The sequence below is a fragment of the Lepidochelys olivacea genome (genome assembly GCF_965140295.1).
Source record: "Lepidochelys olivacea isolate rLepOli2 genome assembly, chromosome: 8".
In the NCBI taxonomy this organism is placed as follows: Eukaryota; Metazoa; Chordata; order Testudines; family Cheloniidae; genus Lepidochelys; species Lepidochelys olivacea.
In genome coordinates this window covers 60,745,825-60,767,343 of record NC_140418.1, presented here as the reverse complement: position 1 = coordinate 60,767,343, position 21,519 = coordinate 60,745,825, and the positions used below count along the sequence as shown (strand labels likewise).

The 21,519-nt window shown below is 38.6% G+C and overlaps 1 long non-coding RNA gene across 1 annotated transcript in view; it reads left to right on the top strand.

The window, feature by feature from the left end:
- LOC311525472 overlaps positions 1-5,356 on the top strand; it is a 32,628-nt gene extending 27,272 nt beyond the window's left edge. The window contains exons 2-3 of the long non-coding RNA XR_014712788.1: positions 4,938-5,087; positions 5,275-5,356. This is a non-coding gene — a long non-coding RNA (uncharacterized lncRNA). The remainder of the gene's footprint in view (positions 1-4,937; positions 5,088-5,274) is intronic.
- Positions 5,357-21,519: the final 16,163 nt, after the last annotated feature.

Below are 21,519 nucleotides of genomic sequence, written 5' to 3'. Positions count from 1 at the left end.
GGTTTTCTAATCTTTTCATTTATTTTCCCTTTGGAACTCACTATCCTTTGCAGCTTGACTGACCCCAGTAAGTTAAATATTCCATTTCATCTCATTCTTTACTAGCAGAGAGTACATTCTCTGCTTCCTCTCCTGCTACATTTTCATCTAGAGATCAACTTTGACTTTGCAGCATTTACAATCCAGCCGTCTTTCCCACAACATTCATCATTTTTCAGTTTGTGCGTGTGTAAAGGTTGCCATGGAAGGAAAGCAAAGTCATCTAGAAAGTTAGGCCCAGTCAGTGATTCTTCTTTATTCCAAAGTTTTAAATACCTAATACCTGTGGTGAGCTGGAGCCGGTTTGCGCAAACTGGTTGTTAAATTTTGAAGCCGGTTTAGAAGCGGGTGTTAAAAGGTTGGGCAAACTCCAGCCGTCAGGCCACATCCGCCCCGCAGGACCGTCCTGTCCAGCCTGCCTGAGCTCCTGGCTGGGGAGGCTCCCCTGGCTGAGAATCCCTTTTTAATTTTTACTCACTTGGCGGCGTTCCTTCACTCGCTCTGGGTCTTCAGCAGCACTTCAGCGGCGGGTCCTTCAGTGCCGCCGAAGACCCGGAGCAAGTGAAGCGTGCCACCGAAGTGCCGCCGAAGACTTGGAGTGACTGAAGGACCAGTTCTTCAGATTTTGGCAGCTCATCACTGCCTAGTACGCTTTCCAACTCCTAATTCAGGGAATCAATCATAGAGCTGGGAAGTGGTGACAGACTGTATCCTTTTTTGGACACTAATAAACTGATTGAAAACCATCCAACATAGCCTACATTTTTTTGAAAGTCAGTATCTTAAACCTTTGGGCAATATGTGTTCTAGTAAGCCATGCATTCTCATAAGCAGCTTAAAGAGAAACCTCAATGACCAAAGTGGCTGTACAAATATTGTATGCATTGGTACAAAGAAGGCCAACTAGCAGAATGTGTGTCAGTCAAAAAATTTTAACTTCATTAGCTTCTGACATTCTAAATGGTCTTCAGAGATTACACAAAGGGTCACTGATTTACTCCCCACAAAGGCTATGTTAATGAAAACAAGCTACATAATTTATAATCTATTACATTTATTATTATTGTTTATGCAGCACCATGGGTGTATGGAGCTTTACACACAAATAAAATTGCATGTCCTTGCTCCAAAGAGCTCACAATCCATATTAAACTTAATACAGCAAAGGATGTCAATAAACAAAGGCTCATGGAAATAGGAGGACAAGGGCTATGTATTGACTGTCTGAAGATGTCCTTGCAAAACCCTGCAGCTGAGTTGGATAAAGGTTAAGGCAGAGGGCAGGGAGACAAAATTCCCAGGTTATCTTCTAAGTTTGGAAAGTACGCTTTCTTTCTGTCTTGGGGCAAGGAAATTAACCTTTCTGAATTCATTATAGCCTTGTGTAAAATATCTATCTCACAGGAGTCTTATGTGTGTAACGTGTTTGAGATACAAGGATGGAAGAGTGTTAATTATTATTAGCTGTTTAGGAGCTGTGTGGTGGCCTTATTGGTGGCAGCTAGGTACAGAAGAAAGAATTAATTTTCTGTCATTTATTCAGTTACATAGATCTAAGGAAAAATGTCATGAAGCAGAATGGCCTGGCCATTTTGCTGATGCCTCAGAGCAGATTCTGTTATACCATGATAAGTTTGCATGTGGGGGCGCTGTGAGAGGTAATAAAAGGAAAAGCTGGGCACTGAGGAAGATAAATAAAATTAACTGTTCATCAGCATTTCAAGGGATGAGATCATTCCTTACGCCGATCTCCCTACTGGTTATTCTAAATATATTTTCATGGTCATCTAATGGGAACTATGAAGGGTCCCTTTGATTTCTTTTCCTATCTTTGTACGATTTTATGTTGAATACCCTTTCCGCTATTAGCCGGTGCAGAGTTGTCCAAGTTCTGTCACATGTAAAAACTTTATAGCCCAGCATTATGCTTCAGTTTATACACCGGTGACCTTCCAAGAGGCAAATGCTGACATACTATGAAATCTAGGTACAAGATACAAACATCTCATATCCATATGTCTCTGATTCAAAACACGGTTTGAAAAATCTTTCTAGGATGCACAAGGGCAGAGACTGGGGAAAAAGAAAGATCTCAAAAGAGAAGATCTCAGTAATGAATTTTAAAGGGTAAGCTAATAAACATACTCTCTTCTCATTTGCATCTGTAATACCCATATACCCACTGTGTTGTGATCCTTATTTCTAGGAATATCTTCTGAGAGAGCCCTCTCCTGTGTATATTTTAAATGGAACAGGCAAACATGTTGGATGCAAATGTTGTGGGCTCTAGTTCCTCCTTCATGTGCAATGGAGCCACAAACTCAGAGTCAAAATGAATAATTTTTTTACAATGTTATATTAACAAATTACAAAAGGGTAGGTTAAGCAGTTTCTCATTAGGGTAAGGCTGTTGCTCAAACCTTTGAGCTCCCTGTTCTTGAAAATGGGTTATCAGAGCAACTACATCTCTCAGCAATAAGGGATGCTACTTATTAACCTCTTAATCAAGAATATTTTGGTGCCCAGACTAATGAAGTGTGTGTGTGGCTTGTTCATGTCGTATTTAGTTATTGACAAGAAACAAGGAAGAAAGGGGAAAACTGATTATGATATGAGACTCCTAAATAGCCAAGATAATCATTCTAAGGAAGACCAAATATTGGCTGCCTGCTTTAGGGACAGAAATTTAGATAAGAAGGAATCTGAGATTCTAAAAGAATAAAGTCCTAGAAGCCTGAAAAAAATTAATCAGGAGTCAAACTCTCTCCAGACAAGAGCCAGTGAAACTTAAATGTAAAGCTGTCTGTAGAAACCTATATGAGTGACTTGATTTTCAGAGATACTCAGCACCTCTGACAATCAGGCCCTAACTGACTAACATTGAGCCCTCAAAAATAAGTTGCACATCCTACTTTAGGGGCCAGTTTAGGCACCCAACTCTGAAATTGTTGATCAATTTTCCTTTATGGGAGAGGAAAATAAAAGTTCAATTGCAGTAAAGGAAATTACTATGGAAGGTCTGCAACTGAGGAATTTGCTGCGTGGAAAGAAAATATGAAAGGGCATGTAACTACTGTATGGGTTTTACAAATGGGGCCTGATCCTAAACTACAGAAATCAAGGAGGCCTTAGAAGAATTAAGGCTTAAGTAGCTGTGTAGTGTGGAGCTTGACTTAGCCAGTGGAACAACTTGGATCTCTAAAAGATGACAAGGAGTATTGAGGGAAGACCAGGAAAGTCTGTTATCTACTCCTGCAACAACCTTTCCCCCAGATCTGTGAAGCAAAAGTCCAAAGAGAGTATTGAGAAATTTAGCAACACCAAGAAAGAGCAAAGGGCTAGCAAGGAACAAAGTGCCATTCAAGTTCCAAAACTCATAGGAGACCCAGGAGAGTGCTTAATCAGTAATTGGGGCTAAAAGGTTAAGTAACATGTAAAAAAGAGCTAGGAACATATGGGAAAACTAGGGAAAGAATAGGGTACCATTTATTAAGAATCTCCTAATATCATTAAAATAAACATATCAAATTAAGTCAAATATGTTTTTATTATGTGTAGGAAGGCTTGGAGGAAGGATAGGAGCCAGTAGCTATATGTGTAATCAGACCTCCTGCATGTCTACTGATTAAAACTCTTTATATACATATGTTTTGCATCAAAGTAGCCTCTCATGAAAGTAAAAAGTTGAGAGCAAAGTTAACAACTTCAAGAATTCTCAAAGCAAAAAAGAAAAAAGGATATGGTCAAGACTCAGAGGTGAGTCTAGAGAGAGCCTAAAAATATTGTAATTTATACCTTCTTCCGGCTCTCTCAATGTGCTCTTCTCTTTCTGAAGATCATGGGGGGACTTAGACTCCCTCTAGAATCTGTTAGGATTTAGATTCATTCTAGATTCCTACCCACTTAGTGACTTGTAGCTACACATGCACATAAACACATATTTATATATCACTGAATTTATATATCACTGCATCAACATGTAAGAGCTAATGGGTTGGTATCACTCACATACCAAGGAGTCAGAAGAGTGGAAATTACCAAGAAAAGCAAACAGGAGGATTTAAGGGTGTGAATAATTCTATCTCTTATTTTAAAGTTAGGAGGGGTCATTTTAGGCCCCAATTCTGCCACTCTTACTCATGTTAAGTAGGAACTTGCTCCACAAGCAGTCCCATTGATTTAAACCTGAAAGTGGTAAATCTCTGGATGTCTGTGGGAAAACTAGGGAAAGAAAGGGTATTCTGATTTGACACCAACTTTGACATCATGTCTGAATATGATTCAGTAAAAGAAAACAAATCAGGAGAAGTTCAGCTCTATGGAGTAATTATCTTGAAAATTGCAGTGTCTACTCAGTCTCTGTGGGAGAGGACAGACTTAAATCTGGTCATAAAGGCTTTGGACATATAGCTGCAATACATGGAACAACAACTTCAGTGCTATGCTAAATTTGCTTCTCAAAATAAGGAGATTTTTAACTTTTCCGTACCTTACAACCAGTTCTCATTTTGGAGCATGTCCTTCATTTTAGACCCAAAAGTGCCTGTGTTTCACTCAAACCTGTTTTGTGTGGGTCCACTGGAATTACTATAAGTTGTGACACAAAAAATGCTAACTTATTAAACTAATGCTGTATAAATATTGACAGAATATGATAATCCTATCTCATTTTAAGATTTCTTCGCCATTGTTTTTGTGATGTTCCGTAGTCTGGGTTTGTGCCACACGATACCCTTTAAATTATCCTGGTAGGTCAGACATATATTTGTAATACATTTTTATATGAGAACTACTTTTTAAAATGCTGATCAACAATAGCTGGGCTCTAGAGTACAACTAAAATCATTATGGTCATGATTTTATGTGAAAGAACCTTATCTACTTACTCTCATCAACAGGTGTAGTCCTTGGCTGTTAGAGGTATCAGATGACCAACCTTTTGTGGAAAATATTTCTGGTTCTGGGAAGATCAGAAGATAAAGCAAGGACCAAAGTAATATCAGTTTTATTTCCAAAATGGAAGATAGTAGGACTGGATCCAAAGCCCAGTAAGTCAATCGGCATCATTCTAATTCCTGTATGGATTGTGTATCAGCACCAGAGAGACAAACCCTTGGTTTATTTTGTGTGTGTGACCTAGGGGTGGGGGTTTGGAGGTTTGATACAGTGCCCAAGAAGTGAGATGTGTTTCTTAAAGATCATTAAGGTTTTTCCTTTTTTTTTTCATCCTTGCAGCGCAGCGAACACCTTTTGCTGTTAAATGATAAGACAGTCAAAGGCCTCAATTTTACCTGGTGAACTTCCCAGTAAAATATTATAGCCTTCTTTTGCAGTTTGCTTAAACTCCTTGTCAAGACACATTAACATTGGAAGCATCAGTAATTCTTTTGAATGCCCTATTTTTATTAATGCATTTGTTATTCAAGATAATAAAACTGAACATAATAAACTCAATTTAATATGAGAAATGGTAGATGATACCTGGTGGATTTGCTGACTACAGAGTTTCAAAATACAGGCTGTGTTTCTCCTTCAAATTCCTGATACCTGGCTACTTTTTGTTCTATGTCTCAAATGTTAGGCTTTACAAAAGTGACAAGGCAACACTTATATTAAAATATAAATTCTGTTCAACAGACAAATCAAATTAAAAGCCCAAAGTATGCTGTTCAGTTTCTTAAGGTATCTGTCAGGGGACTTGTGCAATATGAATAAAATATATTATATGTTACACATCTAAAACAAAGAATTCTTGTTTTTATGGACACTACTGTATGCTGTACTTCTAATTTTGGAAAGCTCTGACTTGAACACCAGATGTTTTCTTATATAGCTTAGTTTCTTTTCTTTTTTTTCCTTTTTATTTAAGTAGCTAAGCCCCATTTCCCCAGAGCTGGTGGTTCTGTACAATATAAGCTTTTGTTAGTGCTGTTTAAACATTTGCCAAATCCCACTAACAATAACGTCGTCCAAGACATGCTGCAGTGTATGTTTCAGGTCCTTTTAAGTAATTGTATGTGAGCCTTTCACAAGAAACTCATTATAGGAAGTCAAAAGGCATCATTGTGATCTGAAGCAGGCCCAAGGAAGTTCAAGTTAGATATGATGTTGTATAGCATTTGTCAATAATCCTCACCAATATTCAGAAAACTCCTGCTTTCCTCATTTGTTCAGCATGAACACCTTACTATGGGAAAGCGCAAAACAGGTACTAATTCATAGTCAATGCAAAACTACCAGCACTTAGTAATGACACAATTTGGAAGCCCTATCACCTCCATTGTTTGTCTTGTGACACTGTGTTGAAGTGACTTGCAAAATCTCTCATAGGAGCCACAGTTCATAGGACTCAGTTCTGAAAGGCTCTGAGTAGCCTCAACTCCAGCTTGCTTAAATATCTCAGAAGGGACAGCATGCACCTCCTAGGATCCTGCAATTAATGAGCAAGTTTTGTCAGTATGTTTTTTTGGAGGGGAAGGGGGGAACCTGTTTGTCAACTAAAGGCCTGACAAAACTATTAACTGACTGGATCAGACTGTCCTGAAATGCTCATCAAAATATATACTGGATCATATTTGTTATCTATTAGGATTTTCTCTAGCACCCATCACTATAATTGTTTAGTGCATCCCAGATAAACTGTCTAGTGCTATATTTTGGGAGGGCCAAGGGCAACTGGCCATGGGGGAGGTAGGACTTTCTGGTGTAACTGGATGGTGGCATAGGCTTGAGGCAGCTCCAGGGGCTCCTTTCCTTGGAGAGAAGGGGAACAGAATGAGCCCTAGTGCTCCATGGCTCTTCCTGGTGTTGTAAGGTTGAGGTGAGTTGTGGCTATGAGGATGGGTGGCCCTGACTGCCCATCTGGTGCTGGTGGCAGGTGTTTTGAGAAGTGGAATGGCTCCTATTGTTCTTTCTGAGCCTCGGGCTAGCTTTGCAGCCCTCCCTTATGCAGGGCAACAGGGGGAGGGGGCAGAATGGAGAAAGGGCTCCGCTGCCCTCTCTGGAAATAGATTATCTACACACATTTCTAAAGAGAGTTTTCTGAAAACAGCAAGATAGAGAATCTCCCCTACAGCCTCTGCTTTGAGGCATAGGTTTGTTTGTCTCACAAACTGAGATTTATATGCCTGGGCTCATGTCTCACTCATATTTACATCCCATAGTTGAAATGACTCTTTCTATTTTAGTGCAGACTGAGCCAAAAGTTTTCAACTTTTATACACAGTGTTTGACTGTATATATTTAGACGTTATTGCATCTTTTCCTCAGTGTGTCCTCCTTAGAGGCTAAGTCACTACAGCGGCTGGAAAGTGAGCATTTAACATAATCTAAACTGCATCTGAAGATGGAGTTAAGCCATGGCCTTCACAACATGTGTGCCATTTGCTGATAAACAGCTAGTCATCTGCAATAGCAGAGACCAACCCTGTAAAGTTTCTATGATTCGGTTAAGCTAAGCACATAACAGTCTGGATGCTCCTTGTCCAAAGCTTCTCTGAACGATCTCAACTGATTGGAAAACTGGGCTTGAACCTCCACAACAGGACTTCTCATGAGATTTCTGCTACTCCTTTTTTTTTTTTTTTTCTTTCTGGTTACAACTTCTCTGAGAACAGGCTTTCTTCTAATACATTGACATTGGTCCCAGCCACAGAGATGCTTGTAAAATAAATAACACTATAGAAATGTGTTTACAGAGAGCTCAGAGTGCAGAAGAATGAAAAAATACTGAAAGTCAATTCAAGTTAACTTCAAAAATTATTCAGCTCAAATGTGCTGTGAACCTTTGTGTAGGATTTTTAGATTTATTTGAACAATTTTTCTAAAGGCCAGAACTTCAGCTGCCATGTAAAGCAGTCCATTAATATGAGCAGTTTGTCAGCTGAGGATTTTGCCCCTAGTTTCAAAGGGAACCTGAACATAGCCTCCATGTGTGCACAAGTAGTCCCTTGTGAAGGCAATTTGTTGCATACTACATCCATTGCTTGCAAATGAGACTATTCACACACACACACACAACTCCCTTCTGCTTGCTTCACCCCTTGCACGCACAAATGGAATTTATGCATGTAAATTAATGCTCTCCAATGATAGGTCACAAAAAAGTGCACACAAGGGTTTGAAGGCATATAGCAGCAATATTTTGAAAATGTGTCCCCTATACGTCTGAAAAGTGAAACCTGCAGAGCCAGTGTACATGTATATTACAGGTATCAACTTTGTGGGAAACGGGGTGTGTGGGGTGGGAAGGGAGGAAGTGTAGCTGCCTCTATGCAGACATCCCCATCATTATACCTGCATGCTGTGTACTGCATAATAGCTGTAAGGCAAAGTGTGTGTGGGGGGGTAGGGTGGGGGGTTGCGATTGGCAGGGTGGAGGGGTGAGATGGACCAGCTGTCTGCTGAATTTGAACAGCCACACACAAAGGTAATTGGAAGAGGCAACCATGGAACTATGTGGCATCTTAACAATCAGATGCAGTAGTGTTTTGTCATGCTTTTAGGCACTAGTGTGGCTTTGTATGTATAAGGCTTAAATATAGATGGATTATTTACTCCTGGTATGAAATTTGTAGTGCAGCATTCATGCTTGGTGTAAACTGAGAAACATACACTAATTGTTTTTTAAAAAAATCTTTGTGATGTGAAAAGAGTTGAGAAATAAAATTCAAGGGGAAATCCACAGGGTAAAAACATTTCAGCAGGTCCTCCTTTGTCGTCTTCTTTCGTCACTGGCTGCTGGTCAGCTGTTCAGCAGGCATGGAGGGGGCACCTCTTAACATTGCTACACCAGAGGCTGCTAATTAACACCGAGATAGAGAAGCACTCTGCAGCTCAAGCTATGGTGAGTGTCCCAAAATAGGGGGAGGGAGGAGGTCTGCTGCAAAGAAGGTTTAGATGATGGTTGCCCTGGTATGAGTGTAGGGAAAGTGCAGTGAATATTGCCAGTTTTTTCACAGGCAGTGCCAATTTTGGCTGATACCTCACTCCCAAGAGTGCCAAAAGGCCAGAGAACCCAGGTCCTTGTTGATAAATTGTATAGTTAATTTCCTGATCACATGTTGGTTCATTATTTCATTATGAAATATACTCGAGACCAAATAACCAATGTTAGTCAGGTTTATAAATATGATATAGGAAAAAGTTTCGATATAATACCAGTCCTCGAAGGGCAATCCCATGCAGTGATGTTGCATTCACCTTATGCAGAAGGTGTGCTCCCCAAGTTACACATTTCAGTAGCTGTCACTAAAATTCAACCTCTCAGTTTGTTCCAGTTCCCTAACTTGTCCTTCAGCTTTGTTTTGGATACTCAAATTCTGGGTACTGATCCATGAATGTACTTCCCTGGCTTGTACTATGACAGAAAGTGAATGTACCTTGATTTTGGCAAGTTTCCAATCTGCGTGTGCCAAAAGCTTCCTGTAGCAAATGCAAGGTGATATGGACTATTTAGAATAAGTGAACAGGATTGTGGTATAGGCCAGTTTAGGCTATATCACTGTTACAATATTTGTGCTTAATGCATACTGATTGATAAATCTATAGCTGTCTATATATATGGTGTGGATAATACATATTATTAATATGATATATGCTAGGCAGCTAAATTTAGTCAACATGCTACTGGTATCCCCAAACCGCTTGAACCCGTATGCTACTAGCCTGTTTACTATAATGGGGCCAGCAGAACTTATTGCAGAGTGGTGTGGGAAAATCTCCTGTTGCAGGGAAAGAAACAAGTCTGCCATCCAAATATTTGCAAGAGGATTGCAGAGTACCACCATTAAAGTTTCTTTGAATCACTCACAGTACTAAAAGGGACAAAGAACTCCACATGGTTCCCTCTACCCCCTATCCCAACAAACAAAAGAATGGAAAAGTGGCTATCACCTCTACCTCTTTCTGCTACCTCTGTCCAAGCACAGGACACAGATCTGATGTGGCCTGTTTAATATGGACTGCCCTATTAATTATTTTTATTTTTTAACACTTCACAAGTAAAGTCAATGTGTTTGTTCTCTAAACATGAATATGGGATGGGTGCCATTTTTAAATGGAGAAGAAGCGGGGGTGGGGAGTGAGAAAGGGAGGGAAAACACACTTTGGTCAACAGAAAGATACAAAAATGCTCATAAGGAATAATATATGTGTGATGCTGTCTCACAGGTTGTCAGCAGGCTAAGTCACTTGCACACTAATAGAAATCAAAGGAATGTTAAAAGTTCAAGGTGTGTTCAAACCAATTCACTTGTAAAATGCAACTGTATTGTTAAGTTTGACTATATCTTGTTGTTCATTTGCTATTATGCATGCCATGTAGTAAATAACCCTTGATCAAAAGGTGTGTTAGTATAAAGATGAGAATTTACTTAGCGTGCAGAACTTCATGAATATTAATGAAGTATACTTGTGTTGTTCCCACTTGTTTAACCCCATTATAATGAATAGCTGGCAATTACATTAAATATATCACTGTAACTGGATTACTTGTATATGCACAGGAAGTAGGAATGTTAAACTCAAAGCAAGAGCCATTTTGTTATTCAATAGGGTTCACAGGCCTAGGCTGCATTTCCTTATCTTCGTCATCAAAGGAGGCACTGACATGGGTTAAGATGCTTGTCAGCTCACCTTATATGAGCAAGATCTATAAATATTGGATCCTGAGAATGATTCTTTATTTCTGGACTGATGATTTCTGAAAGGGTGGAATTCTGAGCAATTGGACTGAGATCCCTACAGTCATTCTAGGTAACCCTGACAAAATATCGGAAACCAGCAAATTATTACACCTTTGCTATCAAATTGAATTCATAAACTTTGATTCACCCATAACCTGCTTTAACCTCTCAATCGCTCTCATTTCTTTTTCTTAGCTAATAAATCGAATAAATAGCTCAGTTTACTAAAGAAATTAGCTTCAGCATGGTCTTTGAGATCTGAAGTATACCTTGATCTGGGGTAAGTGACTGACCTTTTGGGGCTGAGAGTAACTGAATGTGTGATGATTTTTTTGGTTTTAATAACTATTCATCATTAATTCCAGTCTGTCTGGATGGTAACATAGGCTGGAGTGTCTAAGGGGACTGGCTGTGGCTCCATGGTAGCTAATATATTGATCCAGGAGCACACATTTGTTGCTGCTTTGGTTAAATCTAATTACAGAGTATGCCACCAGTTTGGGTGCATCTGCCCTGTTTTCTGACAATCTGACCTGAGATTGGCCCTCTCAGCTGTGACCCATTCCAGGACACTGTGACAATTTATACATTTACTTTCTCATTCATCATCTGATTTATCTGCACTTGCCTGGCACAACTGGCTTGACTTCTGCAGAGTTTTTAAAAGCTCCTGTCTTGCCACATGGTTTATGTCTGCCTCTGATTTTCTTCTTTGGCCCCCACCCTCCCTACTGGGCACCTCTCTGTGTCAGGCTCCCACAAATTGTCCACAGTTGTTTGTGATAGGGGTCCATGCCAAATGTTTCATTCAGTTCACTGTAGAAGAAGGTGGTCTGTGGGGCAACCCCAGATTTGTTGCTTTCCTTCCTTGCCTTCTGATATGCCTGCTGGAGTTCCTTCGCTTTCACATGCTGCTGCTGCTCATGCCTTTCGTGCCCCAGTTTTAGCATCCCCTGTGCAATCTGCACATAGGTGTTGATATTTCTATGGCTGTTCTGTAGCTGTGCTTGCATATTCTCTTCCTCCACAGGCCAAGAAGATCCGTAACTTTTTTAGGAATGCTTCTAGTAGCTATCTGTGTGCATGGATGTGGCCTGGTCGGAAGCACTCAAGGGTGGGTTTAGGTGGTATACTTGTCAAAGTAAGCTATCATCAGGAAAAGGCATTTTAAAAACACACTGGCGGCTTTAAAAGCGATAGGGGAGGTATCGGTCACCCCTAGGTAGCAGAGTTTAAAATTGTGATTGGAGCGACCACTGTCACAGGGATAAGGGTAGGGGCATTACGAGACAGTTGCTGGAGGACTGTCAGATCAACACCAATGATACAGTGTCTACACTCATATTGTGTCAGTGGAAATAGATTGACTGTGGCTCTATGTTGTGCAGGGAGGGGATAGTGTGTCACTGTAACAGGGTGCTTATGTTGGCAGGAAATAAATTTAGGAATAGAAGCATGCATAGCTCGGTTGAAACAAATTGACTTAGGTTAATCTAATTTTGTAGTGTAGAGCAGGCCTCAGCAATAGCTCCACCACTCATCCAAACTCTGTGGTAAATGTTTCTAGGAGGACAGGCCCTGTTGGAAAATGGCCCAAACATCAGCTCACAACTCCAAAATGGAGCTTTCAGCAAACAAAGACAACAATTCATGGGGATGAAGATACACACACTCTTCTGGGGGAAGCATTGTGGAGGACACCTGAACCTTCCATGGTCACTAACAGAGGACAGCAGAATTGGACTTAGGAAAATTACTTGGGTATATGTGGATAGTAGATAAAATATTTACCACTAGTGCATTCCCTTTGCAATATCAGTCCTTACCAAAGTAAATGCCTTGCATTAAATACACTAAGTTAAAAAAACCCTCATTGATATGTCTCCATTATATGCTAAAATAGTTTTACTGCTCATAGCCTTAAAATTAATTACCACTTGGAAGCACTATCTCAGCATGGTCCAGTAAAATAAATTGGCTCACTTAGAGGGCCGAGTCATTGGTGGTGGTCTTCTTTTATGATGCTTGAAAACCCAAACCAAACATGTTTTTCTCAACGTAGACTCATGAATTTTTACAGAAGGCTTATGTTGCTCTCTTATTTATTCATCCTGTCTATTACTGTATGTAATTCTCTTTGTAAATCGCCTCCCACTCTAAGGTAATCATTATCCAGCCTTCCTGCATGTGACGTGTTTGTGTTTGATTTGCCAAAGCAGTGCCATCATAATGTTTTGAGGAGTGCTTCTTGTGTGTCTTTTCTCTTCTATATTCTGTGCGCATTGTCTCAATGACAAATCATCTTACCCAGTGCTGATGTAAAATAAATACATTGGCTGCAGGGAGGAAAAGAAGATTTTTCACTTCTGTTAAGTCTTTATTGTGAAAAATCTGAGGGAAAACTTGCCAGATGGTTGCAGGCTCTATGTGAAAATATTTAGATTGCAAGCTTTTTGTGCAGATCTTGAAATTTTTCAAAGCTTTAGAGCTGATGATGGAATCAGATGGTAAATCAGAGCTGTCCCAGAATGAGATAACTCTGCATTATCTTATTACAGAACTGAGTGGATAAGCATAACTTTGTACAAGCTTCACGAGGGAAAGTGTGTGAACATGGCCTTTCTCAAGCTATTTGCCTTCCAAAGGTGGAAGTAACACAAAAATAGCTTTTGAAATAGCTTGAGAAAGGCCATTCTCTTCTTATTTCTTGACAATATGGGATCAGGGCATGACATTTTCAGAGCCATTTGAGAGAACAGAAGTTGAGGGGCATCTGGAAATATGCTGGCCCCCATGGGGGAAGAAATTCCGCAAATTAAAGGAGTGAAACTAAAATTTTTACAAAACCATGAATAGAAATGAATGAAAAAAATTGAAGGAAAGATTAAAAGAATTACTTGCATCATGGTTAAGGCAGGAATCATTTTGGAGAGGAATGAACCACTAAACATGCTCTATGGATCAACTTTTATGTGGCCATTCAGGGCTAAATTAAAAAAAAGATTCTGTTGTTCCAAGTGTATCCTTGGCTCTTTCAAGCTGGCATTCAGCACTGAAGCAGTGGGCAGTTCCCCTGTGACCTAAGCAGCAGTTCTGACAGAAGTGGCCTGATCCTTCTGTAATCTGAGTATGCTGAACCTGAAAAGCTCTTGAGAATGGGACACTTATGGCTTTAGCATAGCTCCTCTTTTGAGGACTTTGCTTTTTCCTAATGGCCATGTTTTGGCTAGTCACACAGAATAAACTTTTATCCACGTTCAAACTCGAAAGGTGTTTCTCTCTCATTCTTTTGTGAAGGAAAACAGACCTCAAAAGCAAAACAATCAGAAAAAGACTGCTTTGAATTTATTTCACTCTTTCATTTTTCCTGGTTATGTAGGACATACACAAAATAAGGACCTGGTTCAGCAAGCCTTACTCCCAGTCTCAGGCCTGCAGGTTTAAACATCCACAGGAGAAAATTTAGGCTATCTAGGGAATTTGGACACCTGAATCCCATTAATTGCAAGGGGATTTGGAGCTCTATGCACTGTAATGAATCCATTCTCAAACTCTCGCAAAAGAGAGCTTTTTAAAGTTGTGATTGTTCCTCTTATAATGGGATGATGAAAGATGATAGAATCAAGCATCAACTGAAAAATTGTTAAGTTCTAAGTAAGCCTTGCCCTCTCATACCAGGATGACCTTATCTTCTTGCTCATGGGTGCAGAATTATATACTGATACTAATATGGTTTCATACATGCATATACAACTTTAAGATATTACACAATAAAAATACTTTATCTCTGACCACAAATGTCACCCATTGTGTCTGATATTTCATCAAATAAACCAGAATGTGTACATCACCTACTGTGCCAGAGATATCTTCACCTAGTCATATAGAACAACTCATGAATAAAAAATTGTCTGCTAATTCACTCAATTCAAATAAATGCCTACTCTGACACACACCTGGCTTTTTAAATGAGAAATATCACAAATTGACTATATTATGAAAACAACCAAAGATGCCCAACCTGTTACTTCTGTTAAGTCACCTAATAAAAATGTAAGTATTTATTCAAACATATTCATATGAATTATATGCATCACTGTTGTCAAGGTTCCTTCCCCACTCTGAACTCTAGGGTACAGATGTGGGGACCTGCATGAAAACCTCCTAAGCTTACTTTTACCAGCTTAGGTTAAAACTTCCCCAAGGTACAAACTATTTTACCTGTTCCCTTGGACTTTCGCTGCTACCACCAAACGTCTAACCGGGTTTATTAGCAGTTTGGAAACGTCTTTCCCTCCAGAATCCTCACCAAAACCTTGCACTCCCCCCCCCCCTTCCTGGGGAAGGTTTGATAAAAATCCTCACCAATTTGCATAGTTGACCACAGACACAAACCCTTGGATCTTAAGAACAATGAAAAGAAGCATTCAGTTTCTTACAAGAAGAATTTTAATAGAAGAAAAAGTAAAAAGAATCACCTCTGTAAAATCAGGATGGTAAATACCTTACAGGGTAATTAGATTCAAAACATAGAGAATCCCTCTAGGCAAAACCTTAAGTTACAAAAAGACACAAAGACAGGAATATCCATTCTATTCAGCACAGCTTATTTTCTCAGCCATTTAAAGAAATCATAATCTAACGCATATCTAGCTAGATTATTTACTAAATTCTAAGACTCCATTCCTGTTCTGTCCCTGGCAAAAGCATCACACAAACAGACCCCTTGTTTCTCTCCCCTCCAGCTTTGAAAGTATCTTGTCTCCTCATTGGTCATTTTGGTCAGGTGCCAGCGAGGTTATCCTAGCTTCTTAACCCTTTACAGGTGAAAGGGTTTTTCCTCTGGCCAGGAGGGATTTTAAAGGTGTTTACCCTTCCCTTTATATTTATGACAACTGTAAAAGTACAATGTCACAGAACTCAAAGACAATGTAACGTTTATTGAGACATACTGATTGGCATATATTAGCACAGATTGTGCTTGGAGTTCCTTCAGGATTTCAGAGATATGTTATTACTAAAGAATCAGAGTGGTTAGGAGGGTAATTTTAAGTTTATTTATGCAAGTATATAGCATCTGCATTACAACCATAATAAAACAACAACAGCTATTGTAAGTTCTTGGTAGTAATGAGAGCTGGCCACATTGTTCATTGCAGATCAATTGTCTGGCAAACTTAGCCCTGTTGTCTATTTGTGAATTTGGGGAAGTGCTGGGGTCTGCAAATACAGGCCCCAATTCAACAAGAAACTTAAAGCATATGCCTAACTGTAAGAATATAAAGGGCATGAACGTGACTGAAACTGAGCAACATGTTGAAATGAAAATCAATGTCTGCATCTACTGTTTTTGCAGTATTTGGTCTGCTTTAGTAGTTAACCATAACCACAATTTCACTCAGGGTATATCTACACAGCAGCTGGGAGGCATAATTCCCAGCTCAGACAGACAAACACACACTAGCTCTGCTGTAGCTAGTGCCTAAAACTATCACTGTGATAGCAGTGGCTCAGGCTAGCAGCCCAAGTATGCGGGTTGTGTTTGGGTGGCTAGCCTGCGTGTCTCCATGGCCACACTATTTTTAACATACTAGCTCAAGCACAGGTAGTGCATATAAGTCTACCTGAGGGGTGAGTTATACCTCCCAGCTGCATTGTAGCTGTAATCGTAAAGTATATTTTTCTTAGCATGAAATCTACTTTATAAAAGGATATGTAAATTACTCTCTTCTCTTTCCTATACATGCTTTCATATGCATGGTAAGAAGAGATGTTGAGCACTAAACTAAAAAGGGCATACTCTACTACAGTACTGAATTAGAGAGAATGCAGTGAAAATAAAAGTGTGACCAATTTAAATTGCTGGTCTGAAATACAGGCAAAACAATGTGTTGGGGCAAAAATGGTGATCCAAGCATAAAGGCTTAAAACATTAATGAAAACAGGGCAGGTATTTGTAACTTCGAGGTTTGGAAAACTTTATCAAAGATTCATAACTGATCTTACCTATTTTGAATACTGCTCAATTTCATGCTTGGTCACATAAACATACAGTACACATACCATTTTCTCTCTGATGGGTGAACAGGAAAAAAGCAAAATGTGTAATAGTATAAAATTACACGTCCTATCACAAGCAAAAGAAAATGAAGAAAGGCAGGAAAAGGGAATAAAACAATTTCTGTTTAGTTAATATCAAAGGGCACAATTTGAAAAGGCCATGAAAAAGTGTTTCAACAGAGCTTCATTTTGGCAGACAAGACAGAATTTGTGTATTCCTATGCACCTATCATACGTAATTATTTGTTCTGTATCAGTCCAATTTAGATAGATATAGGGAAAAATTGTGTCGATATTTTCATCGAGATTGTGACTTGGGCTATGTGCATGCTCAGAGAAATAAGATTACGCCTATGCAGGCTACCTGGACTTGGTACAGAGTAGGTGGGGAGAGCCTTGGGTCCACACGCTCTACTTGCCAGCACAGATGAGCTGGTGGGGAGCAAGGGGAAGGGCATACTTTTCTAGACCAGCAGCAAGCTATTTACCAACCCCCAAGCAAAGAAGATGCAGGAGAAAAATTGTAATTCAAAGGTGTGTATGTGATATAGCATCACCCTTTGCTCAAGGCTGTGTATCCCCTTATATTTGTAAAACACCATGAACACTTACTATATAAGTAATTCTAAAAATATAAAATGAAATAAGTGAATAGCCTTTATGAATTAGAAGCAATTAGTTAAAATGTTTCCATCTTTTGGGCTTTTAGATCTCATGCACATAACAGATTTCAAATATTTTTATGGTTTTATTAGTGGCCTTAATGGTCTTCAAGTGTCATTGCAGAAAAGGATTAATTTGAAAGATTCCCTACACTGTACCTATTTCTTCTGTTAACTCCCACCTATGTCACAGATATAGCCTTTGAATTTTTTACATCTGTTTTAAAACTTTACTGTTGATTTACTTCAGTTTTACAGTATAACTGCACTGAAGGCAGTGGTGTAAAATTGGAGTACAAAGTGGTGATTCAGGCCCGGCTTTTTAAGTGTAATGTTTGACTATTAATTTTTTCTACAAAGAGAAGAGATAATCCCATAATTTGTAAGGGATACATATGGGACAGATATGTCTTGAATGATTAATAACTAATGATTCCTTCTGGCCCTCAAAAATTAGAAAAACTATTGACCTATGATTATCCCCAAATAGGATCCACCTATAAGAAAATGGTTCACATAATAAGACACTTCATCTAAGGACCCACAGCTCAGCCAACTAGCAGGTGTTCCCCTCCCTAGCTATTAAAATGGCTAAATAGAGTATAGTTAATCACCTAGTCAAGAATCTCTAATTTTCATATGAATAAAACTTCTTTTGCTTTCCCAACCTAGCTAGAAAGAACTCCAAGTTACCAAAGCATACCTTGCTTTTCTATGCAAAGTGTTTTCACCCCAAAATATAAACTACATATTATGTTCCTTGTAAATAACATATTTTTGTACAATCAAAGAATATATGGAGTACGTCCTCTGAAACTTAAAACCAATGAAATCCTTATCTTCTCATTGTAAATAATTGTTACACTTTAGGAATTGTCTGGTGCAAGGAAGAAGAAATGATAAAAGATATAAACCAGGGTATAACTTCTGAGATATTAAGAGACATTGCGTAAAAGGAGGAGATCCAAGCTGATCATAGGGGCAAACAATGAAATCCAATCCGTGAAATGAATCAAACTTAAAAAGCTTCTGATAAGAAAAAGATTAAAGAAATTGTTTGTACACCACCATCATCTACTGGATACCAGTGGAAGCACCACTGAAATCTAAGAACTGAAATATAAGCACCTGCTTGGCATATGTCCAATAGGAATCAGAGGGTGGCTCTTCCACAAACCAGGAAACTAGGGTATATAAAATTGAAGTCACCATGTGCTCAAGAGAATTGACTGAACCTAACACAAGAAGCTACAAAATTCTAAATGTAACCATCGGTAAAACCAGACATGTGGAAAGGATTCTTCATCATCCCAGGGTTCAGAGGACAAGAAGAAGTGATGAGATTTCATTTCAAATATTGTATTTCTATTTCTCTTCTTTAATGTAAATAACTGTTATCTTGCTGAAACTGCACTCTCTAGTGAGACACTCAAGTCACCATATTTTAGATTTTAACTCCTTTGTAAATACAAGCAAATTGGACTAAAAGAGATTGAAAAGAATTGTTTTAAGCAATTACCTTTTATAATATTGTTCCTTTTGGACCAATCTCATTAAAGCATAGTCATCACATTCTTAAAAGGTTCCTTAAAGACAAGTGCATCCTTGGAGTGTGATAAATGTGTTAGGAACTGAGAATTTATGATCATAAGTAAAGGTAATAAATAATTGTGGTAATTTGCATTGTTCCTTCATATAACTGCTGAGCCTCAAATCTAGTTTGTGATAATTGCTTGAAAGATTGTTGTGAATTGTTGATTGTTTACTAATGTGGTTCTGGGTGACTACATAAATTGTTGTTGGATTAAGAATAAACAAGTGTCCTGATTTAAAAAAAAAGTACAGTTGAAGTTAAATGTTGACCTGAAAAGAGCACAGTGTTAAAACTGCTCATGCTTTCTGGATTTGATAAAAAGGGCTTATCATATTGGATTCTATTATATATTGGCAAACCTAATTTGTTAGCTTGCAGCTTTAGAATCTAACTAGCACCCTGGGAAATTCATAAATTGACCCTCTTTCACGCTTATAAATTGTATCCATGAGGCTCTCTGACATCAGAATGATTCCTCATAGGCCCACGATCCACCTGATTCTGCTTGCAGGATCAGGGCCAAATATTTTAACAAGGTCTCCATGACAACAAACTATAAACCATACAGTATGCTGCTATTGATCTGTTCATTCTAATCTCATTAATCTCAATAGCAGCTTTGTGCTCACATCAAGGACAGTTTAATAGATCCATGAATGGAATATGAAAGTATAAACATGTACTTATCTTAAGTTGTTCAATTAGGTATTACATTTGTCTGACATCTGGTCTATCCGATCGTCTGATTTGCTGTTATGCAATTTCAACTGCCCCCTTTTTCAAATGGGATATCAAAATATGGCTTCTACTGTTCAGCAGCAATCATTTTTATGTTACTCTAAAATAAATAAATCCTATGTATCTGAAAATGTACAGTGTTAGCTTGATTTCTCCCTTCAGGTTTTATAAGCTTCATGCTTTTGTTAATATTTCTATTGCTTTTATTCATTCTCTGAAGTGGCATATATTCAAAAAAATATAAGAAAATTGCAGCGCTTTGCACTGGATAAATCATTTTCTTCTGCTTCATTAATTTCTTTCAACATGTTCCCATTTTCTAACAGTTGTTACAGGTTCTCATCTTGAAGTTATGCAGCAGAAAAATGAATGTGAGAGTTTTGGCAGTCAGCAGAGAGAAAGGGCAAGAACTATGGAATATGCAGATAGTAGTCAAGTAATAGCTACTTTCAATGTCCTGGTTTATAAAAATACAGCAGAGATAAGGCAACTGGTCATTTTGGACTCTGTACAAAGAGAAAGCTTTCACGATATGAGCAGCATCTTATTAGGACTTTTGCCCGAGGGGGCACTGCTGTACTACATTTAACATGACATCAAGGCTATTGCAGCTAACTCCACTCTTAGGTTTAGGCACATTAAATCAAAATAATTCAGTACTTAATACTTTCTAAAGAACTGTTTGTGAGAGCATAGAAGTGTGGGGTTTTTTTTACCTTGCAAAGACAAGAAGAAAATCCTTTGATGCCTTTCAACTAATTTATTTTTACTGGTTTTTAAGTTTTCACAGTTATGACAGTTTGCTCTACAAACATTGCAACTACCACAAAAGTAATGCCTGGTAATACAATAGTAAGAGTACTACTGATTTTCCATTAATTTGAATTATCTGGATTTAAAGACTTGATGCTGACTGCTAACTGGAAAAAAACCCCAGGGTCCTGGAAATGTACAGCTTACAAATACTAAGCAGCATATTTCAGTGAACTGCCTTATTTGGATTAAAGTGCAAGTACTACATCAGAGCTAGGTATTTATTAGTTGTTGTGATTATTATTCCAGTCATAATGTTATAGTAATATGGTTGATTTTTTTTTAACTATGCACATTTTAATTATATGACTTCTTGACCAAAATCTAAGCAAGATAAAAATATATAAATCAAACTAGAAGATGGAAAAAAATATACGGCTGATTGTGTCAAAAGGCACCTAAACACAAAGAACAAGGTTTTTCTAGGGCTCCAAAGTAACAGAAAAACACTTCCTAAGGTCAAAGTGAGAACATGATACAGAGAACACTTATATCTTCTCAATCTTAACACTCTCTGAGCAGCTTCCTTGCTGCTGTTTACACTCTCCTCAGGGACTGGGTGCTTGCTGCCTATAAAGTTATTAGGCTCAGCAGCATTCCACTTTGAGCTCTTGCTGACCAATTAGGACTTGCTATCAGACTTCTTGTCCCTTATGATAGTGGCAGTATTTGTTGGGACAGCTAGCTGTATGGGAGCTGGGGATATAACCCGTTAGTCTGGTGCAGCAGCTGTCCTTCTGCCCTGCCATAATGTTTTACAACATTATGTATTTTAAATGTGGAGGAGTTCTATATTGGTCTAAATCAGCATTCTTCACACACATACACCATGCTGTCCAAAAGTTGTGTTATACATCTTGGTTTCAATATACTGGACCCCATCACTAGATAGTTAAACTACAGAACGTTGTTAGTAATCAGACAGTTG